At 54.9% G+C, this 24,336-nt stretch overlaps 1 protein-coding gene across 7 annotated transcripts in view; it reads right to left on the reverse strand.

Moving 5' to 3' along the window:
• The window catches only part of LOC118966144 (gremlin-2-like), a 37,096-nt gene extending 13,388 nt beyond the window's left edge, over nt 1–23,708 (reverse strand). For all 7 annotated transcript variants that reach the window (XR_005053435.1, XR_005053427.1, XR_005053431.1 and 4 more), the window contains exon 1: nt 23,216–23,708. The gene's annotated coding sequence lies outside the window, so the exon portion shown is untranslated. The remainder of the gene's footprint in view (nt 1–23,215) is intronic.
• Nucleotides 23,709–24,336: the final 628 nt, after the last annotated feature.

Here is a 24,336-nt window from a genome sequence, read left to right on the forward strand (position 1 = left end):
CCTCTCTCTCTCTCTCGCCCTCTCTCTCTCTCTCGCCCTCTCTCTCTCTCTCTCTCTCGCCCTCTCTCTCTCTCTCTCTCTCTCGCCCTCTCTCTCTCTCGCCCTCTCTCTCTCTCTCGCCCTCTCTCTCTCTCGCTCTCTCTCTCTCTCTCGCCCTCTCTCTCTCTCTCGCCCTCTCTCTCTCTCTCGCCCTCTCTCTCTCGCCCTCTCTCTCTCTCTCGCCCTCTCTGTCTCTCGCCCTCTCTGTCTCTCGCCCTCTCTCTCTCTCTCGCCCTCGCCCTCTCTCTCTCTCTCTCTCGCCCTCGCCCTCTCTCTCTCTCTCTCTCTCGCCCTCTCTCTCTCTCTCCCGCCCCCTCTCTCTCTCTCTCGCCCTCTCTCTCTCGCCCTCTCTCTCTCTCTCTCGCCCCCTCTCTCTCTCTCTCGCCCTCTCTCTCTCGCCCTCTCTCTCTCTCGCCCTCTCTCTCTCTCTCTCTCTCTCTCTCTCTCTCGCCCTCTCTCTCTCTCTCGCCCTCTCTCTCTCTCTCGCCCTCTCTCTCTCGCCCTCTCTCTCTCTCTCGCCCTCTCTGTCTCTCGCCCTCTCTGTCTCTCGCCCTCTCTCTCTCTCTCGCCCTCGCCCTCTCTCTCTCTCTCTCTCGCCCTCGCCCTCTCTCTCTCTCTCTCTCTCGCCCTCTCTCTCTCTCTCCCGCCCCCTCTCTCTCTCTCTCGCCCTCTCTCTCTCGCCCTCTCTCTCTCTCTCTCGCCCCCTCTCTCTCTCTCTCGCCCTCTCTCTCTCGCCCTCTCTCTCTCTCGCCCTCTCTCTCTCTCTCTCTCGCCCTCTCTCTCTCTCTGTCTCTGTCTCGCGTGCGCGCTGAATGCAGTACGGGGTCTGATCGTTGGGGTCACTTAGTTTCCTTCAGGACAGGAAGAGGCAGATTAACTCTAATTTGTCACTTTGTCTCACTCAGCTCAGGCAGGATTCACGGCTAGGAATAATGATTAAGTAGGGACAACTGAGGGGCCACTGTCAGACAGACAGACATCTTTGTAGCACATGTGGCTATAACTTTGAAAATCCATTTTCTAAGAGTTGAAATTGAATTACTCACAGACCTCTAACGCCTGGCATCTGTTTGTCTCTAAGCTTTCTCCTCTAGCTCTCCTCTCCTCTCTCCTCTCTCCTCTCTCCTCTCCTCTCTCCTCTCTCCTCTAGCTCTCCTCTCTCCTCTAGCTCTCCTCTCTCCTCTCTCCTCTCCTCTCTTCTCTCTTTCTCTCTCAATTCAATTCAATTCAAGGGCTTTATTGGGATGGGAAACGTGTTAACATTGCCAAAGCAAGTGAGGTAGATAATATATAAAGTGAAATAAACAATAAAAATGAACAGTAAACATTAAACATACAGAAGTTTCAAAACAATAAAGACATTACAAATGTCACATTATATATATTATATTATATATATACTATACATATCTCTCTCTCCTCTCTCCTCTCTCCTCTCTTCTCTCTTCTCTCTTCTCTCTTCTCTCTCCTCTCTCCTCTCTCCTCTCTCCTCTCTCTCAGATTTTCTGTTTAACTAAAATAATCAGGTTCTAAATATCTCTCAGTAAAGTCAGCCCTTCCCAGTGTGAATACATCTGTCAGGCCTTCCCAGTATGAATACATCTGTCAGCCCTTCCCAGTATGAATACATCTGTCAGCCTTTCCCAGTACGAATACATCTGTCAGCCCTTCCCAGTGTGAATACATCTGTCAGCCCTTCCCAGTGTGAATACATCTGTCAGCCCTTCCCAGTATGAATACATCTGTCAGCCCTTCCCAGTATGAATACATCTGTCAGTAAAGTCAGGCCTTCCCAGTGTGAATACATCTGTCAGCCCTTCCCAGTGTGAATACATCTGTCAGCCCTTCCCAGTATGAATACATCTGTCAGTAAAGTCAGCCCTTCCCAGTATGAATACATCTGTCAGCACTTCCCAGTATGAATACATCTGTCAGCCCTTCCCAGTAGGAATACATCTGTCAGCCCTTCCCAGTACGAATACATCTGTCAGCCCTTCCCAGTATGAATACATCTGTCAGCCCTTCCCAGTATGAATACATCTGTCAGCCCTTCCCAGTATGAATACATCTGTCAGCCCTTCCCAGTATGAATACATCTGTCAGCCTTTCCCAGTACGAATACATCTGTCAGCCCTTCCCAGTACGAATACATCTGTCAGCCCTTCCCAGTGCGAATACATCTGTCAGCACATCCCAGTGTGAATACATCTGTCAGCCCTTCCCAGTGTGAATACATCTGTCAGCCCTTCCCAGTGTGAATACATCTGTCAGCCCTTCCCAGTGTGAATACATCTGTCAGCCCTTCCCAGTGTGAATATATCTGTCAGCCTTTCCAAGTGTGAATACATCTGTCAGCCCTTCCCAGTGTGAATACATCTGTCAGCCCTTCCCAGTGTGAATACATCTCTCAGTAAAGTCAACACTTCCCACTATGAATGAGAATCTGATCTAGACCTAGTAATAGTTTTCTGAGCCATGTGATTCCAAACCGTTCTATTCCTTGTGTAAACCTTTTCCCTACTGGGCCTGAGTAAGAGGTCTCTAGTGGCGGACCAAGCCTTGGCTGTTGGCAGGGAAGATGAGAAACGAGAGGTAAAGATGCAGCCTGAGCCTGTCTCCGTCTGGCAGGTCTGGAAACTCTGCTCAGTATTATATGTTAGCCCATCAACTCATATCAGCCTCACTCTGAAACTGATTGTGCTTCAGAGAAATGATGGTTGAGGGAGGGAAGGAGTCCTCAGTGGAGTCATGATGGAGGGAGGGAAGGAGTCCTCAGTGGAGTCATGATGGAGGGAGGGAAGGAGTCCTCAGTGGAGTCATGAGGGAAGGAGTCCTCAGTGGAGTGATGATGGATGGAGGGAGTACTCAGTGGAGTCATGATGGAGGGAGGTAGGGAGTCCTCAGTGGAGTCATGATGGAGGGAGGGAGTCCTCAGTGGAGTCATGAGGGCAGGAGTCCTCAGTGGAGTGATGATGGAGGGAGGGAGTACTCAGTGGAGTCATGATGGAGGGAAGGAGTCCTCAGTGGAGAAATGATGGATGGAGGGAGGGAAGAGGTCCTCAGTGGAGTCATGATGGAGGGAGGGAAGGAGTCCTCAGTGGAGTCATGATGGAGGGAGGGAAGGAGTCCTCAGTGGAGTCATGATGGAGGGGGGGAAGGAGTCCTCAGTGGAGTCATGATGGAGGGAAGGAGTTCTCACTGAAGTAATGATGGAAGGAGGGAGGGAAGGAGTCCTCAGTGGAGGGAGAGAAGGAGTCCTCAGTGGAATGATGATGGAGGGAGGGAGTACTCAGTGGAGTCGTGATGGAGGGAGGGAAGGAGTACTTAGTGGAATCATGATGGAGGGAGGGAGTCATGATGGAGGGAAGGAGTACTCAGTGTAGTCATGATGGAGGGAGGGAGTCCTCAGTGGAGTCATGCTGGAGGGGTGGAGTCCTCAGTGGAGTCATGGAGGGAGGGAGGGAGTCCTCAGTGGAGTCATGATGGAGGGAGGGAGTCCTCAGTGGAGTCATGATGGAGGGAGGGAGTCTTCAGTGGAGTCATGATGGATGGAGGGAGTCCTCAGTGGAGTCATGATGGAGGGAGGGAGTCATGATGGAGGGAAGGAGTCCTCAGTGGATAAATTATGGATGGAGGGAGGGAAGGAGTCCTCAGTGGAGTCATGATGGAGGGAGGGAAGGAGTCCTCAGTGGAGTCATGATGGAGGGAGGGAAGGAGTCATGATGGAGGGAGTCCTCAGTGGGGTCATGATGGAGGGAGTCCTCAGTGGGGTCATGATGGATGCAGTCCTCAGTGGGGTCATGATGGATGCAGTCCTCAGTGGGGTCATGATGGATGGAGTCCTCAGTGGGGTCATGATGGATGGAGTCCTCAGTGGGGTCATGATGGATGGAGTCCTCAGTGGGGTCATGATGGAGGGAGTCCTCAGTGGGGTCATGATGGATGGAGTCCTCAGTGGGGGTTCAATGGAGGGAGTCCTCAGTGGGGTCATGATGGAGGGAGTCCTCAGTGGGGTCATGATGGATGGAGTCCTCAGTGGGGTCATGATGGATGGAGTCCTCAGTGGGGTCATGATGGATGGAGTCCTCAGTGGGGTCATGATGGATGGAGTCCTCAGTGGGGTCATGATGGAGGGAGTCCTCAGTGGGGTCATGATGGATGGAGTCCTCAGTGGGGGTTCAATGGAGGGAGTCCTCAGTGGGGTCATGATGGAGGTAGGGAAGGAGTCCTCAGTAGAGTAATGATGAAGGGAGGGAGTCCTTAGTGGAGTCATGATGGACAGAGTCATGATGGAGGAAGGGAGTCCTCAGTGGAGTAATGATGGAGGAAGGGAGTCCTCAGTGGAGTCATGATGGAGGGAAGGAGTTCACAGTGGAGTCATGATGGATGGAGTGAGGGAGGGAGTCCTCAGTGGAAAACTAAAGTAAGATAGACCTCTCCTCCTCCATCTCTTCTGTCTTCCTCTAAAGTCACTGTCTAGAGTCGTTCTGTCTATCGCTAGCCCCTAGGGAATGTTGGGGAAGTAGGCAAGTAGGTCACAGAGAAAGAGGATTTGGAGGAACAGAAAGGTTAAGTCCTTCAAAATCCTGACGAAAAAACACCTTCGCATGGTCTGTCGTAGGGGCAAACAGCTTAACCAGTTCTGCTCTTTAAATTAAAATGAGTGAAAAGCGGAGTTGACAAAGTCACGTATCATAAATGCTACTGTAGTGTATTCATGGATGCCGTAGTGAAGAGATTTCTCAGAGAGAAACTGTCTGGAACAGTAACTGTTATGAGGTGGACTAAAACATCTTGGGAAAAAAGGGGGATATGAATATCGTGTCCCTTAGGAAATGACCTCGAGGCCTTCCTATGTCCACTAACACATCTTCTACATCAACACCAACAAGTCAGGAAGATCTGAACCCTGCTGAGACCTCGCTAACACATCTTCTGTATCAACACCAACAAGTTAGGATGACCTGAAACCTGATGAGGCCTCCATGTCCACTAACACATCTTCTGTGTCAACACCAACAAGTTAGGATGACCTGAAACCTGATGAGGCCTTCCTATGTCCACTAACACATCTTCTGCATCAACACCAACAAGACCTGAAACCTGATGAGGCCTTCCTATGTCCACTAACACATATTCTGAAGCTTCTCTATGTCCACTAACACATATTCTGAGGCCTCTCTATGTCCACTAACACATCTTCTGTATCAACACCAACAAGTTAGGATGACCTGAAACCTGATGAGGCCTTCCTATGTCCACCAACACATCTTCTGTATCAACACCAACAAGTTAGGATGACCTGAAACCTGATGAGGCCTCTCCATGTCCACTAACACATCTTCTGTATCAACACCAACAAGTTAGGATGACCTGAAACCTGATGAGGCCTTCCTATGTCCACTAACACATCTTCTGCATCAACACCAACAAGACCTGAGACCTGATGAGGCCTTCCTATGTCCACTAACACATATTCTGAAGCCTCTCTATGTCCACTAACACATATTCTGAGGCCTCTCTATGTCCACTAACACATCTTCTGTATCAACACCAACAAGTTAGGATGACCTGAAACCTGATGAGGCCTCCATGTCCACTAACACATCTTCTGTGTCAACACCAACAAGTTAGGAAGACCTGAAACCTGATGAGGCCTTCCTATGTCCACTAACACATCTTCTGCATCAACACCAACAAGACCTGAAACCTGATGAGGCCTTCCTATGTCCACTAACACATATTCTGAAGCCTCTCTATGTCCACTAACACATATTCTGAGGCCTCTCTATGTCCACTAACACATCTTCTGTATCAACACCAACAAGTTAGGATGACCTGAAACCTGATGAGGCCTTCCTATGTCCACCAACACATCTTCTGTATCAACACCAACAAGTTAGGATGACCTGAAACCTGATGAGGCCTCTCCATGTCCACTAACACATCTTCTGTATCAACACCAACAAGTTAGGATGACCTGAAACCTGATGAGGCCTTCCTATGTCCACTAACACATCTTCTGCATCAACACCAACAAGACCTGAAACCTGATGAGGCCTTCCTATGTCCACTAACACATATTCTGAAGCCTCTCTATGTCCACTAACACATATTCTGAGGCCTCTCTATGTCCACTAACACATCTTCTGTATCAACACCAACATGTCAGGAAGACCTGAAACCTGATGAGGTCTTCCTATGTCCACTAACACATCTTCTACATCAACACCAACAAGTTAGGAAGACCTGAAACCTGATGAGGCCTCTCCATGTCCACTAACACATCTTCTGAGGCCTTTGATTTCTAAATGAAGCATGTATTACATTTACACAATAAATCCCAATTCTACTAATTATCCTCATCACGTTCTCCAATCCATTGGCTGAAAACCACATTACTAATGTGGAGCATTTAAAGGAACCTATCACAGAGAACATTAGCCCGGGGCTGCTGTGTGGACATAGGCTGCTGCAACCACAATGCACTTTGGACACGGGCACAGACACAACCCCGACCCCTTCTTGCTGCTGGTGATAATTACCACCAGCTGAGAAACAGTCCTTATGTTGCCCCAGCCCGGTCTACTGTTCAGTTTCAGAAGTGGATTCTCAGCTACTTAGTTCAACCCCACATGTGGTCTTCGTTCCAGGGGCCAGGTCAATAGTAGTGCACTATGTAGGGAAAGGGGTTCCATTTGGGACACAATTAACAACATGCCACAGGCTGAGGTCCACTTGGTCAGCCTGAGATGGTTTCGTTCAGAGGTGAATGGGTGGGCTGCTGTGGTGGGGTGGGGGGGGGGGGTCAATTAGCTGCTGGGTGTGGTGGTCGGGAGCGGGGGTGGGAGCTGCTGGCTGTGGTGGGCTGCTGTGGTGGGGTGGGGGGGGGGTCAATTAGCTGCTGGGTGTGGTGGGGTGGGGTGGGCTGCTGTGGTGGGGTGGGGGCGTCAATTAGCTGCTGGGTGTGGTGGGCGTGGGGGTAGGAGCTGCTGGCTGTGGTGGGGTGGGTTCAATTAGCTGCTGGGCGTGGGGGTAGGAGCTGCTGGCTGTGGTGGGGGCGTCAATTAGCTGCTGGGTGTGGTGGGCGTGGGGGTAGGAGCTGCTGGCTGTGGTTGGGGGGGTCAATTAGCTGCTGGGAGCTGCTGGGTGTGGTTGTCGGGCGTGGGGGAGCTGCTGGCTGTGGTGGGGGTGGGAGCTGCTGGCTGTGGTGGGGGTGGGTTGATGTCGGTCCATTAGAGAGACAGTTTGTGTGGGATTTCTCAGGGCAAATCAGCAAACCACAGCCCCAGCACCGATCAGGGGGACCACAGGCCCGACCCAGCAGGGGAAGGCAGTACCAGCTCACTGCACTGGGCTGGTCAGACCTGGGGCTGCCCTCAAGGTGCCTCCTCAGAGGTTTATCTCCCTGGATAAACTAACCAACAGCATGGAAAGACAAACACTGTAGCCATGTCGTCTGGAGGTCAAGGTTACAGTAGGTTTGTCCACCTAACAACACTGTACCCATGTCGTTTGGAGGTCAAGGTTACAGTAGGTTGGTTCACCTAACAACACTGTAGCCATGCCTCTCTCTCCTTCCTCCCAGCCTCTCTTCTACCAATCTCCCAGCCTCTCTTCTACCAATCTCCCTCTGTCCCCTCCCAGCCTCTAGTCTCCCCCTCCCAACTTCTAGTCTTCCCCCTCCCAGCCTCTCGTCTCCCCCTCCCAGCCTCTCGCCTCCCCCCTCCCAGCCTCTCGTCTCCCCCGTCTCGTCTCCCCCCTCCCAGCCTCTCGCCCCCCCCCCCCTCCCAGCCTCTCGTCTCCCCCTCCCAGCCTCTCGTCTCCCCCCTCCCAGCCTCTCGTCTCCCCCTCCCAGCCTCTCGTCTCCCCCTCCCAGACTCTCGTCTCCCCCCTACCAGCCTCTCGTCTCCCCCGTCTCGTCTCCCCCTCCCAGCTTCTCGTCTCCCCCCCCCTCCCAGCCTCTCGTCTCCCCCCCTCGTCGCCCCCGTCTCAGGCTCTCCTTCCCCCTTGCCTGCTTCACCCCCTCCCTGTCTTCATGTCCCCCCCTCCCTGTCTTCATGTCCCCCCCCCTCCCTGTCTTCATGTCCTCCTCCCTGCCACCCCTCCCTGTCTTCATGTCCCCCTCCCGCCCTGTTAGTTTATAACTTACGTAAAGTTAAATCATGTAACAAGCTGCAGTTTCATACAACTGTCTTTATACCTTAACTACATAATCATACTAGGTCCTGAGGTGTACAACATTAACTACAGTGCCTTACGAAAGTATTCGGCCCCCTTGAACTTTGCGACCTTTTGCCACATTTCAGGCTTCAAACATAAAGATATAAAACTGTATTTTTTTGTGAAGAATCAACAACAAGTGGGACACAATCATGAAGTGGAACGACATTTATTGGATATTTCAAACTTTTTTAACAAATCAAAAACTGAAAAATTGGGCGTGCAAAATTATTCAGCCCCCTTAAGTTAATACTTTGTAGCGCCACCTTTTGCTGCGATTACAGCTGTAAGTCGCTTGGGGTATGTCTCTATCAGTTTTGCACATCGAGAATTTTTTTCCCATTCCTCCTTGCAAAACAGCTCGAGCTCAGTGAGGTTGGATGGAGAGCATTTGTGAACATCAGTTTTCAGTTCTTTCCACAGATTCTCGATTGGATTCAGGTCTGGACTTTGACTTGGCCATTCTAACACCTGGATATGTTTATTTTTTAACCATTCCAGTGTAGATTTTGCTTTATGTTTTGGATCATTGTCTTGTTGGAAGAAAAATCTCCGTCCCAGTCTCAGGTCTTTTGCAGACTCCATCAGGTTTTCTTCCAGAAAGGTCCTGTATTTGGCTCCATCCATCCTCCAGTCTGTAACGGTCCCCTGACGGAGCCGTCTGTAACGGTCCCCTGACGGAGCTGTCTGTAACGGAGCTGTCTGTAATGGTCCCCTGACGGAGCCGTCTGTAACGGTCCCCTAACGGAGCCGTCTGTAACGGTCCCCTGACGGAGCTGTCTGTAACGGTCCCCTGACGGAGCTGTCTGTAGCGGTCCCCTGACGGAGCTGTCTGTAACGGAGCTGTCTGTAACGGTCCCCTGACGGAGCTGTCTGTAATGGTCCACTGAAGGAGCCGTCTGTAACGGTCCCCTGACGGAGCCGTCTGTAACGGAGCTGTCTGTAACGGTCCCCTGACGGAGCTGTCTGTAACGGTCCCCTGACGGAGCCGTCTGTAACGGAGCCGTCTGTAACGGTCCCCTGACGGAGCTGTCTGTAACGGAGCCGTCTGTAACGGTCCCCTGACGGAGCCGTCTGTAACGGTCCCCTGACGGAGCCGTCTGTAACTGTCCCCTGACGGAGCCGTCTGTAACGGTCCCCTGACGGAGCTGTCTGTAACGGTCCCCTAACGGAGCTGTCTGTAATGGTCCCCTAACGGTGCTGTCTGTAACGGTCCCCTAACGGAGCTGTCTGTAACGGTACCCTGACGGAGCCGTCTGTAACGGTCCACTGATGGAGCCGTCTGTAACGGAGCCGTCTGTAACGGTCACCTGACGGAGCTGTCTGTAACGGTCCCCTGACGGAGCTGTCTGTAACGGTCCCCTGACTGAGCTGTCTGTAACGGTCCCCTGACGGAGCCGTCTGTAACGGTCCCCTGACGGAGCTGTCTGTAACGGTCCCCTGACGGAGCCGTCTGTAACGGAGCTGTCTGTAACGGTCCCCTGACGGAGCCGTCTGTAACGGTCCCCTGACGGAGCTGTCTTTAACGGTCCCCTAACGGAGCTGTCTGTAATGGTCCCCTAACGGTGCTGTCTGTAACGGTCCCCTAACGGAGCCGTCTGTAACGGAGCTGTCTGTAACGGTCCCCTAACGGAGCTGTCTGTAACGGTCTCCTGACGGAGCCGTCTGTAACGGTCCCCTGACGGAGCTGTCTGTAACGGTCCCCTAACGGAGCTGTCTGTAATGGTCCTCTAACGGTGCTGTCTGTAACGGTCCCCTAACGGAGCTGTCTGTAACGGTACCCTGACGGAGCCGTCTGTAACGGTCCACTGATGGAGCCGTCTGTAACGGAGCCGTCTGTAACGGTCACCTGACGGAGCTGTCTGTAACGGTCCCCTGACGGAGCTGTCTGTAACGGTCCCCTGACTGAGCTGTCTGTAACGGTCCCCTGATGGAGCCGTCTGTAACGGTCCCCTGACGGAGCTGTCTGTAACGGTCCCCTGACGGAGCCGTCTGTAACGGAGCTGTCTGTAACGGTCCCCTAACGGAGCTGTCTGTAACGGTCCCCTGACGGAGCCGTCTGTAACGGTCCCCTGACGGAGCTGTCTGTAACGGTCCCCTAACGGAGCTGTCTGTAATGGTCCCCTAACGGTGCTGTCTGTAACGGTCCCCTAACGGAGCTGTCTGTAACGGTACCCTGACGGAGCCGTCTGTAAAGGTCCCCTGACGGAGCCGTCTGTAAAGGTCCCCTGACGGAGCCGTCTGTAAAGGTCCCCTGACGGAGCCGTCTGTAACGGTCCCCTAACGGAGCAGTCTGTAACGGTCCCCTGACGGAGCCGTCTGTAACGGAGCTGTCTGTAACGGTCCCCTGACGGAGCTGTCTGTAACGGTCCCCTGACGGAGCCGTCTGTAACGGTCCCCTGACGGAGCCGTCTGTAACTGTCCCCTGACGGAGCCGTCTGTAACGGTCCCCTGACGGAGCCGTCTGTAACGGTCCCGACGGAGCCGTCTGTAAAGGTCCCCTGACGGAGCCGTCTGTAAAGGTCCCCTGACGGAGCCGTCTGTAACGGAGCTGTCTGTAACGGTGCCGTCTGTAACGGAGCCGTCTGTAACGGTCCCCTGACGGAGCCGTCTGTAACGGTCCCCTGACGGAGCCGTCTGTAACGGTCCCCTGACGGAGCTGTCTGTAACGGTCCCCTGACGGAGCAGTCTGTAACGGTCCCCTGACGGAGCCGTCTGTAACGGTCCCCTGACGGAGCCGTCTGTAACGGTCCCCTAACGGAGCAGTCTGTAACGGTCCCCTGACGGAGCCGTCTGTAACGGTCCCCTGACGGAGCCGTCTGTAACGGTCCCGACGGAGCCGTCTGTAAAGGTCCCCTGACGGAGCCGTCTGTAAAAGGTCCCCTGACGGAGCCGTCTGTAACGGTCCCCTAACAGAGCTGTCTGTAACGGTCCCATAACGGTGCTGTCTGTAACGGTCCCCTAACGGAGCTGTCTGTAACGGTACCCTGACGGAGCCGTCTGTAACGGAGCTGTCTGTAACGGTGCCGTCTGTAACGGAGCCGTCTGTAACGGTCCCCTGACGGAGCCGTCTGTAACGGTCCCCTGACGGAGCTGTCTGTAACGGTCCCCTGACTGAGCCGTCTGTAACGGTCCCCTGACGGAGCAGTCTGTAACGGTCCCCTGACGGAGCCGTCTGTAACGGTCCCCTGACGGAGCCGTCTGTAACGGTCCACTGACGGAGCCGTCTGTAACGGAGCTGTCTGTAACGGTCCCCTGACGGAGCCGTCTGTAACGGTCCCCTGACGGAGCCGTCTGTAACGGAGCTGTCTGTAACGGTCTCCTGACGGAGCCGTCTGTAACGGAGCTGTCTGTAATGGTCCCCTGACGGAGCTGTCTGTAACGGTCCCCTGACGGAGCCATCTGTAACGGTCCCCTAACGGAGCAGTCTGTAACGGTCCCCTGACGGAGCTGTCTGTAACGGTCCCCTGACGGAGCCGTCTGTAACGGTCCCGACGGAGCCGTCTGTAAAGGTCCCCTGACGGAGCCGTCTGTAACGGTCCCCTGACGGAGCCGTCTGTAACGGAGCTGTCTGTAACGGTCCCCTGACGGAGCTGTCTGTAACGGTCCCCTGACGGAGCCGTCTGTAACGGTCCCCTGACGGAGCCGTCTGTAACAGTCCCCTGACGGAGCAGTCTGTAACGGTCCCCTGACGGAGCTGTCTGTAACGGAGCTGTCTGTAACGGACCCCTGACGGAGCAGTCTGTAACGGTCCCCTGACGGAGCCGTCTGTAACGGTCCCCAGACGGAGCCGTCTGTAACGGAGCCGTCTGTAACGGAGCCGTCTGTAACGGAGCCGTCTGTAACGGAGCCGTCTGTAACGGTCGCCTGACGGCGCCGTCTGTAACGGAGCCGTCTGTAACGGAGCAGTCTGTAACGGTCCCCTGACGGAGCCGTCTGTAACGGTCCCCTGACGGAGCCGTCTGTAACGGTCCCCTGACGGAGCCGTCTGTAACGGTCCCCTAACGGAGCCGTCTGTAACGGTCCCCTAACGGAGCCGTCTGTAACGGTCCCCTAACGGAGCCGTCTGTAACGGTCCCCTGACGGAGCCATCTGTAACAGTCCCCTGACGGAGCCGTCTGTAACGGTCCCCTAACGGAGCCGTCTGTAACGGTCCCCTAACGGAGCCGTCTGTAACGGTCCCCTAACGGAGCCGTCTGTAACGGTCCCGACGGAGCCGTCTGTAAAGGTCCCCTGACGGAGCCGTCTGTAAAAGGTCCCCTGACGGAGCCGTCTGTAACGGTCCCCTAACAGAGCAGTCTGTAACGGTCCCCTGACGGAGCCGTCTGTAACGGAGCTGTCTGTAACGGTCCCCTAACGGAGCTGTCTGTAACGGTCCCCTGACGGAGCCGTCTGTAACGGTCCCCTGACGGAGCTGTCTGTAACGGTCCCCTAACGGAGCTGTCTGTAACGGTCCCATAACGGTGCTGTCTGTAACGGTCCCCTAACGGAGCTGTCTGTAACGGTACCCTGACGGAGCCGTCTGTAACGGAGCTGTCTGTAACGGTGCCGTCTGTAACGGAGCCGTCTGTAACGGTCCCCTGACGGAGCCGTCTGTAACGGTCCCCTGACGGAGCTGTCTGTAACGGTCCCCTGACTGAGCCGTCTGTAACGGTCCCCTGACGGAGCAGTCTGTAACGGTCCCCTGACGGAGCCGTCTGTAACGGTCCCCTGACGGAGCCGTCTGTAACGGTCCACTGACGGAGCCGTCTGTAACGGAGCTGTCTGTAACGGTCCCCTGACGGAGCCGTCTGTAACGGTCCCCTGACGGAGCCGTCTGTAACGGAGCTGTCTGTAACGGTCTCCTGACGGAGCCGTCTGTAACGGAGCTGTCTGTAATGGTCCCCTGACGGAGCTGTCTGTAACGGTCCCCTGACGGAGCCATCTGTAACGGTCCCCTAACGGAGCAGTCTGTAACGGTCCCCTGACGGAGCTGTCTGTAACGGTCCCCTGACGGAGCCGTCTGTAACGGTCCCGACGGAGCCGTCTGTAAAGGTCCCCTGACGGAGCCGTCTGTAACGGTCCCCTGACGGAGCCGTCTGTAACGGAGCTGTCTGTAACGGTCCCCTGACGGAGCTGTCTGTAACGGTCCCCTGACGGAGCCGTCTGTAACGGTCCCCTGACGGAGCCGTCTGTAACAGTCCCCTGACGGAGCAGTCTGTAACGGTCCCCTGACGGAGCTGTCTGTAACGGAGCTGTCTGTAACGGACCCCTGACGGAGCAGTCTGTAACGGTCCCCTGACGGAGCCGTCTGTAACGGTCCCCAGACGGAGCCGTCTGTAACGGAGCCGTCTGTAACGGAGCCGTCTGTAACGGAGCCGTCTGTAACGGAGCCGTCTGTAACGGTCGCCTGACGGCGCCGTCTGTAACGGAGCCGTCTGTAACGGAGCAGTCTGTAACGGTCCCCTGACGGAGCCGTCTGTAACGGTCCCCTGACGGAGCCGTCTGTAACGGTCCCCTGACGGAGCCGTCTGTAACGGTCCCCTAACGGAGCCGTCTGTAACGGTCCCCTAACGGAGCCGTCTGTAACGGTCCCCTAACGTAGCCGTCTGTAACGGTCCCCTAACGGAGCCATCTGTAACAGTCCCCTAACGGAGCCGTCTGTAACGGTCCCCTAACGGAGCCATCTGTAACAGTCCCCTAACGGAGCCGTCTGTAACGGTCCCCTAACGGAGCCGTCTGTAACGGTCCCCTAACGGAGCCGTCTGTAACGGTCCCCTAACGGAGCCGTCTGTAACGGTCCCCTGACGGAGCCGTCTGTAACGGTCCACTGACGGAGCCGTCTGTAACGGAGCTGTCTGTAACGGTCCCCTGACGGAGCCCTCTGTAACGGAGCTGTCTGTAACGGTCCCCTAACGGAGCTGTCTGTAACGGTCCCCTGACGGAGCCGTCTGTAACGGTCCCCTGACGGAGCCGTCTGTAACGGAGCTGTCTGTAACGGTCTCCTGACGGAGCCGTCTGTAACGGAGCTGTCTGTAATGGTCCCCTGACGGAGCTGTCTGTAACGGTCCCCTGACGGAGCCATCTGTAACGGTCCCCTAACGGAGCAGTCTGTAACGGTCCCCTGACGGAGCTGTCTGTAACGGTCCCCTGACGGAGCAGTCTGTAACGGTCCCCTGACGGAGCCGTCTGTAACGGTCCCCTGACGGAGCCGTCTGTAACTGTCCCCTGACGGAGCCGTCTGTAACGGTCCCCTGACGGAGCCGTCTGTAACGGTCCCGACGGAGCCGTCTGTAAAGGTCCCCTGACGGAGCCGTCTGTAACGGTCCCCTGACGGAGCCGTCTGTAACGGAGCTGTCTGTAACGGTCCCCTGACGGAGCTGTCTGTAACGGTCCCCTGACGGAGCCGTCTGTAACGGTCCCCTGACGGAGCCGTCTGTAACGGAGCTGTCTGTAACGGTCCCCTAACGGAGCTGTCTGTAACGGTCCCATAACGGTGCTGTCTGTAACGGTCCCCTGACGGAGCCGTCTGTAACGGAGCTGTCTGTAACGGTCTCCTGACGGAGCCGTCTGTAACGGAGCTGTCTGTAATGGTCCCCTGACGGAGCTGTCTGTAACGGTCCCCTGACGGAGCCATCTGTAACGGTCCCCTAACGGAGCAGTCTGTAACGGTCCCCTGACGGAGCCGTCTGTAACGGTCCCCTGACGGAGCCGTCTGTAACGGTCCCGACGGAGCCGTCTGTAAAGGTCCCCTGACGGAGCCGTCTGTAACGGTCCCCTGACGGAGCCGTCTGTAACGGAGCTGTCTGTAACGGTCCCCTGACGGAGCTGTCTGTAACGGTCCCCTGACGGAGCCGTCTGTAACGGTCCCCTGACGGAGCCGTCTGTAACAGTCCCCTGACGGAGCCGTCTGTAACGGAGCCGTCTGTAACGGAGCCGTCTGTAACGGTCGCCTGACGGCGCCGTCTGTAACGGAGCCGTCTGTAACGGAGCAGTCTGTAACGGTCCCCTGACGGAGCCGTCTGTAACGGTCCCCTGACGGAGCCGTCTGTAACGGTCCCCTGACGGAGCCGTCTGTAACGGTCCCCTGACGGAGCTGTCTGTAACGGAGCTGTCTGTAACGGTCCCCTGACGGAGCTGTCTGTAATGGTCCACTGAAGGAGCCGTCTGTAACGGTCCCCTGACGGAGCCGTCTGTAACGGAGCTGTCTGTAACGGTCCCCTGACGGAGCTGTCTGTAACGGTCCCCTGACGGAGCCGTCTGTAACGGAGCCGTCTGTAACGGTCCCCTGACGGAGCTGTCTGTAACGGAGCCGTCTGTAACGGTCCCCTGACGGAGCCGTCTGTAACGGTCCCCTGACGGAGCCGTCTGTAACTGTCCCCTGACGGAGCCGTCTGTAACGGTCCCCTGACGGAGCTGTCTGTAACGGTCCCCTAACGGAGCTGTCTGTAATGGTCCCCTAACGGTGCTGTCTGTAACGGTCCCCTAACGGAGCTGTCTGTAACGGTACCCTGACGGAGCCGTCTGTAACGGTCCACTGATGGAGCCGTCTGTAACGGAGCCGTCTGTAACGGTCACCTGACGGAGCTGTCTGTAACGGTCCCCTGACGGAGCTGTCTGTAACGGTCCCCTGACTGAGCTGTCTGTAACGGTCCCCTGACGGAGCCGTCTGTAACGGTCCCCTGACGGAGCTGTCTGTAACGGTCCCCTGACGGAGCCGTCTGTAACGGAGCTGTCTGTAACGGTCCCCTGACGGAGCCGTCTGTAACGGTCCCCTGACGGAGCTGTCTTTAACGGTCCCCTAACGGAGCTGTCTGTAATGGTCCCCTAACGGTGCTGTCTGTAACGGTCCCCTAACGGAGCCGTCTGTAACGGAGCTGTCTGTAACGGTCCCCTAACGGAGCTGTCTGTAACGGTCTCCTGACGGAGCCGTCTGTAACGGTCCCCTGACGGAGCTGTCTGTAACGGTCCCCTAACGGAGCTGTCTGTAATGGTCCTCTAACGGTGCTGTCTGTAACGGTCCCCTAACGGAGCTGTCTGTAACGGTACCCTGACGGAGCCGTCTGTAACGGTCCACTGATGGAGCCGTCTGTAACGGAGCCGTCTGTAACGGTCACCTGACGGAGCTGTCTGTAACGGTCCCCTGACGGAGCTGTCTGTAACGGTCCCCTGACTGAGCTGTCTGTAACGGTCCCCTGATGGAGCCGTCTGTAACGGTCCCCTGACGGAGCTGTCTGTAACGGTCCCCTGACGGAGCCGTCTGTAACGGAGCTGTCTGTAACGGTCCCCTAACGGAGCTGTCTGTAACGGTCCCCTGACGGAGCCGTCTGTAACGGTCCCCTGACGGAGCTGTCTGTAACGGTCCCCTAACGGAGCTGTCTGTAATGGTCCCCTAACGGTGCTGTCTGTAACGGTCCCCTAACGGAGCTGTCTGTAACGGTACCCTGACGGAGCCGTCTGTAAAGGTCCCCTGACGGAGCCGTCTGTAAAGGTCCCCTGACGGAGCCGTCTGTAAAGGTCCCCTGACGGAGCCGTCTGTAACGGTCCCCTAACGGAGCAGTCTGTAACGGTCCCCTGACGGAGCCGTCTGTAACGGAGCTGTCTGTAACGGTCCCCTGACGGAGCTGTCTGTAACGGTCCCCTGACGGAGCCGTCTGTAACGGTCCCCTGACGGAGCCGTCTGTAACTGTCCCCTGACGGAGCCGTCTGTAACGGTCCCCTGACGGAGCCGTCTGTAACGGTCCCGACGGAGCCGTCTGTAAAGGTCCCCTGACGGAGCCGTCTGTAAAGGTCCCCTGACGGAGCCGTCTGTAACGGAGCTGTCTGTAACGGTGCCGTCTGTAACGGAGCCGTCTGTAACGGTCCCCTGACGGAGCCGTCTGTAACGGTCCCCTGACGGAGCCGTCTGTAACGGTCCCCTGACGGAGCCATCTGTAACGGTCCCCTAACGGAGCAGTCTGTAACGGTCCCCTGACGGAGCTGTCTGTAACGGTCCCCTGACGGAGCCGTCTGTAACGGTCCCGACGGAGCCGTCTGTAACGGTCCCCTGACGGAGCCGTCTGTAACGGTCCCCTGACGGAGCCGTCTGTAACGGTCCCCTGACGGAGCCGTCTGTAACGGAGCTGTCTGTAACGGTCCCCTGACGGAGCTGTCTGTAACGGTCCCCTGACGGAGCCGTCTGTAACGGTCCCCTGACGGAGCCGTCTGTAACAGTCCCCTGACGGAGCAGTCTGTAACGGTCCCCTGACGGAGCTGTCTGTAACGGAGCTGTCTGTAACGGACCCCTGACGGAGCAGTCTGTAACGGTCCCCTGACGGAGCCGTCTGTAACGGTCCCCAGACGGAGCCGTCTGTAACGGAGCCGTCTGTAACGGAGCCGTCTGTAACGGAGCCGTCTGTAACGGAGCCGTCTGTAACGGTCGCCTGACGGCGCCGTCTGTAACGGAGCCGTCTGTAACGGAGCAGTCTGTAACGGTCCCCTGACGGAGCCGTCTGTAACGGTCCCCTGACGGAGCCGTCTGTAACGGTCCCCTGACGGAGCCGTCTGTAACGGTCCCCTAACGGAGCCGTCTGTAACGGTCCCCTAACGGAGCCGTCTGTAACGGTCCCCTAACGGAGCCGTCTGTAACGGTCCCCTGACGGAGCCTTCTGTAACAGTCCCCTGACGGAGCCGTCTGTAACGGTCCCCTAACGGAGCCGTCTGTAACGGTCCCCTAACGGAGCCGTCTGTAACGGTCCCCTAACGGAGCCGTCTGTAACGGTCCCGACGGAGCCGTCTGTAAAGGTCCCCTGACGGAGCCGTCTGTAAAAGGTCCCCTGACGGAGCCGTCTGTAACGGTCCCCTAACAGAGCAGTCTGTAACGGTCCCCTGACGGAGCCGTCTGTAACGGAGCTGTCTGTAAAGGTCCCCTAACGGAGCTGTCTGTAACGGTCCCCTGACGGAGCCGTCTGTAACGGTCCCCTGACGGAGCTGTCTGTAACGGTCCCCTAACGGAGCTGTCTGTAACGGTCCCATAACGGTGCTGTCTGTAACGGTCCCCTAACGGAGCTGTCTGTAACGGTACCCTGACGGAGCCGTCTGTAACGGAGCTGTCTGTAACGGTGCCGTCTGTAACGGAGCCGTCTGTAACGGTCCCCTGACGGAGCCGTCTGTAACGGTCCCCTGACGGAGCTGTCTGTAACGGTCCCCTGACTGAGCCGTCTGTAACGGTCCCCTGACGGAGCAGTCTGTAACGGTCCCCTGACGGAGCCGTCTGTAACGGTCCCCTGACGGAGCCGTCTGTAACGGTCCACTGACGGAGCCGTCTGTAACGGAGCTGTCTGTAACGGTCCCCTGACGGAGCCGTCTGTAACGGTCCCCTGACGGAGCCGTCTGTAACGGAGCTGTCTGTAACGGTCTCCTGACGGAGCCGTCTGTAACGGAGCTGTCTGTAATGGTCCCCTGACGGAGCTGTCTGTAACGGTCCCCTGACGGAGCCATCTGTAACGGTCCCCTAACGGAGCAGTCTGTAACGGTCCCCTGACGGAGCTGTCTGTAACGGTCCCCTGACGGAGCCGTCTGTAACGGTCCCGACGGAGCCGTCTGTAAAGGTCCCCTGACGGAGCCGTCTGTAACGGTCCCCTGACGGAGCCGTCTGTAACGGAGCTGTCTGTAACGGTCCCCTGACGGAGCTGTCTGTAACGGTCCCCTGACGGAGCCGTCTGTAACGGTCCCCTGACGGAGCCGTCTGTAACAGTCCCCTGACGGAGCAGTCTGTAACGGTCCCCTGACGGAGCTGTCTGTAACGGAGCTGTCTGTAACGGACCCCTGACGGAGCCGTCTGTAACGGAGCCGTCTGTAACGGAGCCGTCTGTAACGGAGCCGTCTGTAACGGAGCCGTCTGTAACGGAGCCGTCTGTAACGGTCGCCTGACGGCGCCGTCTGTAACGGAGCCGTCTGTAACGGAGCAGTCTGTAACGGTCCCCTGACGGAGCCGTCTGTAACGGTCCCCTGACGGAGCCGTCTGTAACGGTCCCCTGACGGAGCCGTCTGTAACGGTCCCCTAACGGAGCCGTCTGTAACGGTCCCCTAACGGAGCCGTCTGTAACGGTCCCCTAACGTAGCCGTCTGTAACGGTCCCCTAACGGAGCCATCTGTAACAGTCCCCTAACGGAGCCGTCTGTAACGGTCCCCTAACGGAGCCGTCTGTAACGGTCCCCTAACGGAGCCGTCTGTAACGGTCCCCTAACGGAGCCGTCTGTAACGGTCCCCTGACGGAGCCGTCTGTAACGGTCCACTGACGGAGCCGTCTGTAACGGAGCTGTCTGTAACGGTCCCCTGACGGAGCCCTCTGTAACGGAGCTGTCTGTAACGGTCCCCTAACGGAGCTGTCTGTAACGGTCCCCTGACGGAGCCGTCTGTAACGGTCCCCTGACGGAGCCGTCTGTAACGGAGCTGTCTGTAACGGTCTCCTGACGGAGCCGTCTGTAACGGAGCTGTCTGTAATGGTCCCCTGACGGAGCTGTCTGTAACGGTCCCCTGACGGAGCCATCTGTAACGGTCCCCTAACGGAGCAGTCTGTAACGGTCCCCTGACGGAGCCGTCTGTAACGGTCCCCTGACGGAGCCGTCTGTAACGGTCCCGACGGAGCCGTCTGTAAAGGTCCCCTGACGGAGCCGTCTGTAACGGTCCCCTGACGGAGCCGTCTGTAACGGAGCTGTCTGTAACGGTCCCCTGACGGAGCTGTCTGTAACGGTCCCCTGACGGAGCCGTCTGTAACGGTCCCCTGACGGAGCCGTCTGTAACAGTCCCCTGACGGAGCAGTCTGTAACGGTCCCCTGACGGAGCTGTCTGTAACGGAGCTGTCTGTAACGGACCCCTGACGGAGTCGTCTGTAACGGTCCCCTGACGGAGCCGTCTGTAACGGTCCCCAGACGGAGCCGTCTGTAACGGAGCCGTCTGTAACGGAGCCGTCTGTAACGGAGCCGTCTGTAACGGAGCCGTCTGTAACGGTCGCCTGACGGCGCCGTCTGTAACGGAGCCGTCTGTAACGGTCCCCTAAAAGGAGCCGTCTGTAACGGTCCCCTAACGGAGCCGTCTGTAACGGTCCCCTAACGGAGCCGTCTGTAACGGTCCCCTAACGGAGCCGTCTGTAACGGTCCCCTAACGGTGCCGTCTGTAACGGTCCCCTAACGGAGCCGTCTGTAACGGTCCCCTAACGGAGCTGTCTGTAACGGTCCCCTAACGGAGCTGTCTGTAACGGTCCCCTAACGGTGCTGTCTGTAACGGTCCCCTAACGGAGCTGTCTGTAACGGTCCCCTGACTGAGCCGTCTGTAACGGAGCTGTCTGTAACGGAGCCGTCTGTAACGGTGCCGTCTGTAACGGAGCCGTCTGTAACGGAGCCGTCTGTAACGGAGCTGTCTGTAACGGAGCTGTCTGTAACGGTCCCCTGACGGAGCTGTCTGTAACGGAGCAGTCTGTAACGGAGCAGTCTGTAACGGTGCCGTCTGTAACGGAGCCGTCTGTAACTGTCCCCTGACGGAGCTGTCTGTAACGGAGATGTCTGTAACGGAGCCGTCTGTAACGGAGCCGTCTGTAACGGAGCCGTCTGTAACGGAGCCGTCTGTAACTGTCCCCTGACGGAGCTGTCTGTAACGGAGATGTCTGTAACGGAGCCGTCTGTAACTGTCCCCTGACGGAGCTGTCTGTAACGGAGCTGTCTGTAACTGTCCCCTGACGGAGCCGTCTGTAACGGTCCCCTGTCGGAGCTGTCTGTAACGGAGCTGTCTGTAACGGAGCTGTCTGTAACGGAGCCGTCTGTAACGGAGCCGTCTGTAACGGAGCTGTCTGTAACGGTCCCCTGACGGAGCCGTCTGTAACGGATCTGTCAGTAACGGAGCTGTCTGTAACGGAGCCGTCTGTAACGGACCCCTGACGGAGCCGTCTGTAACGGAGCTGTCTGTAACGGATCTGTCTGTAACGGTCCCCTGACTGAGCCGTCTGTAACGGATCTGTCTGTAACGGACCCCTGACGGAGCCGTCTGTAACGGAGCTGTCTGTAACGGAGCTGTCTGTAACGGTCCCCTGACTGAGCTGTCTGTAACGGACCCCTGACGGAGCCGTCTGTAACGGTCCCCTGACGGAGCCGTCTGTAACGGACCCCTTTTCCCCACACACACGTTCTTAGTTGGCACACACACATACACATTAATAGTTCAGAGATAACCACATTCATAGTACTGAGCAATACACAAAGCACTGTGCAAGCCTTCTAGACTTCTGAGGTCAACTAGCCATCCCTTCTCACTCTTGTTAAATGTTGAATATGTGTAATTTAGTGTCAATAGTAGGAGAGGGGGGGGTGGGTAAGTTAAACCAGTTTTAACATTCAGCTTCTGTCCGTCAAAGGAAATATAGTATTCTTTCTAACAAAGATATCTACATATTTTTCAGGATGTTGTGTATCCTCTGAAATAATCATAATTTATGCTATGTTGTTGTTTTAGGTCTGTCTTTATGTTGTGGTGTCTCTCTTCTGCCATGCTATGTTGTTGTCTTCGGTCTGTCTTTATGTTGTGGTGTCTCTCTTCTGCCTTGCTATGTTGTTGTCTTCGGTCTGTCTTTATGTTGTGGTGTCTCTCTTCTGCCTTGCTATGTTGTTGTCTTCGGTCTGTCTTTATGTTGTGGTGTCTCTCTTCTGCCTTGCTAGGTTGTTGTCTTAGGTCTGTCTTTATGTCGTGTTGTGGTGTCTCTCTTCTGCCTTGCTGTGTTGTTGTCTTAGGTCTGTCTTTATGTTGTGGTGTCTCTCTTCTGCCATGCTATGTTGTCTTAGGTCTGTCTTTATGTTGTGGTGTCTCTCTTCTGCCATGCTAGGTTGTTGTCTTAGGTCTGTCTTTATGAAGTGTTGTGGTGTCTCTCTTGTTGGGATGTGTGTGTTGTCCTATAAAAGGCCTTTTGGTAGGCCGTCATTGAAAAATAAGAATTTGTTCTTAACTGACTTGCCTAGTTAAATAAAGGTTAAATATTTTTTCAAAATAAAAAAACTATGTAAACATTACAGTTTTGAAAACGGGAACGGGACAAGGTACATTAAGCCGCCTACACATTAAATTGTAATTCATTATTTAACTAAATATTTCCAACACCTTTTAAAAAGCTAAGTCTATTTTTACTTCTCAAACACAATCACAATCTATGCCCTGTTGATACCTCATATCTCAGCGATAATGCTTTGCATTACCCCTTGGAATAAAACACTAACATTTACTCAACTTGACATTGGCCCAACTTACCCCAAGGCAAACATTTACACTCTATTAGCCTACACAGCTACAAGGATGCACTTTCATACTAGATTTAGGACCTCATATTGAAGCTAATAGAGGCCCCAACTGATGTTTATAACAACGTTAAAATTATCTACTTTGGTTTAGATACAAGCATAATGAAATCTCTAACACAATAAAATCATTTGACTTGGTGAAAATCTGTTTGTTTTGGACCTAACTTGCTGGTCAGTTTTTCCATGTGGTTTCATCCTTCAGACTCCATGAACTGATGACCTCTTCCTACATATTTGGTCACATGATTCATTTTGTGTACGGTTTCCTAGAATCAAGGGTGGTTCAAACTTCACCCACTCTCCCCTACTGCTACTCTATTGGTTATGAATTAAAATGTCCCTTAACACATCAATAATTTAATAAATAATGTTGTGTGAATTGTGATGAGGGCTCTCTCATTTCAGTGAGGTAAATAAATGAGTCATCTAGATAAGTCATCTTTAAGGGGTACTGGAGTACAACATCACAGCTGATCATATTAACACCATATCAACACCAGAGATTGTTAACGTCTTACATTATATGTCTGTACCATTTACAGTAAACTGTGCCCAGAGCTTGTCTAAGTGAGGATGATTGAGATAAGGACGTTGGTACTCTATTCTCAGTGTGGTTCAGTCTCTAAGGTTAGGAAGTGTCAGGTGAGTTTTACCTCTTGTTTCAGGTGTCCAAAGCGTCCTCTCTCTCTCTCTGTGTCCCAGTCTGTCTCTGCGTTGGGTTAGGTAAGTATTCCAGTAGAGACAGAGGTCAGGGGTTGAGGTGGTCTATTCGTTGGTCACTCATTGGTTGGCTCCTTGGTTTTGGGGGTCAGTTTGAAAGTTTTTCAGCTCTTCTGTCAGATCATGGTTTCTATGCTGAGCTTTTTGGTGGTTTGTTAGCTGGTCTCTACCCTGGTCAGTCTGCGACTCTCTTCGGGGTCCTGGTGAGGTAGCTGCATGGATGCCCATGGACAGCCTGAGTTCCTGTGGTTAGGGTCTCTCTCTCTCTGTGTCTCTGTGTTCTGGCTCCTCTCCATCTCCCGCATGTGGATATTATCACCCAGCAGACTTTCTATTGGCTTTCATCACTAAACAAGTCTCGCCCTCTCCCTCCCTAACACTCTCTCTCTGTAGACTGCCCCTCCCTGTTCCTCCCCTTCTCACCCTCATTGCATTGTTAATTCAATCCAACCAGCCCCGTCGACAAAGCACACACACACACACACACACACACACTGCAACACTTTCCCAGTGTCTCCTGATGTGGTTGGCCCCCTGCTTGCTACCCGGCAGGGAGGAAGAGAGGTAGAGAAAGAGAGAGAGAGAGAGAGAGAGAGAGAGAGAGAGAGAGAGAGAACAAGACCAAGAAGGAGAGTTACAGCAGGGACTTATTTTAACATCACAGATGGAGTGTGTTTAAACACTTAAAACAGCCTTTTTATTGAACACTTTAAGGTCTCTAAGTGTCTGAAGGTTTAAGTACGGCTTCGTGGGATGAAAGCCATTTTGACCCGTGAAATACCACTAGTGAAGTGATCTGGACGTCATGTCTCCAACCCGACAACTCCAACCATGCTGTATGTTCTTCAACAACCGTCAAGGTGATGGAGTTGTTGCTCCTTGGGTAATAGTGAGAGAACGCAGCAGTGTTTTTTCACAGTACTTTCAATAGTAGTCTACACGTCACCAGCAATTAACAACACCCATGGATAATACATTTACTGTTTTAATGTTTATAATCAATTAAACAAGATCAGTATCGTTATCATGCATTCAAATAATGAGATGGATTGTC

Source organism: Oncorhynchus mykiss, chromosome 1 (genome assembly GCF_013265735.2).
Source record: "Oncorhynchus mykiss isolate Arlee chromosome 1, USDA_OmykA_1.1, whole genome shotgun sequence".
In the NCBI taxonomy this organism is placed as follows: Eukaryota; Metazoa; Chordata; class Actinopteri; order Salmoniformes; family Salmonidae; genus Oncorhynchus; species Oncorhynchus mykiss.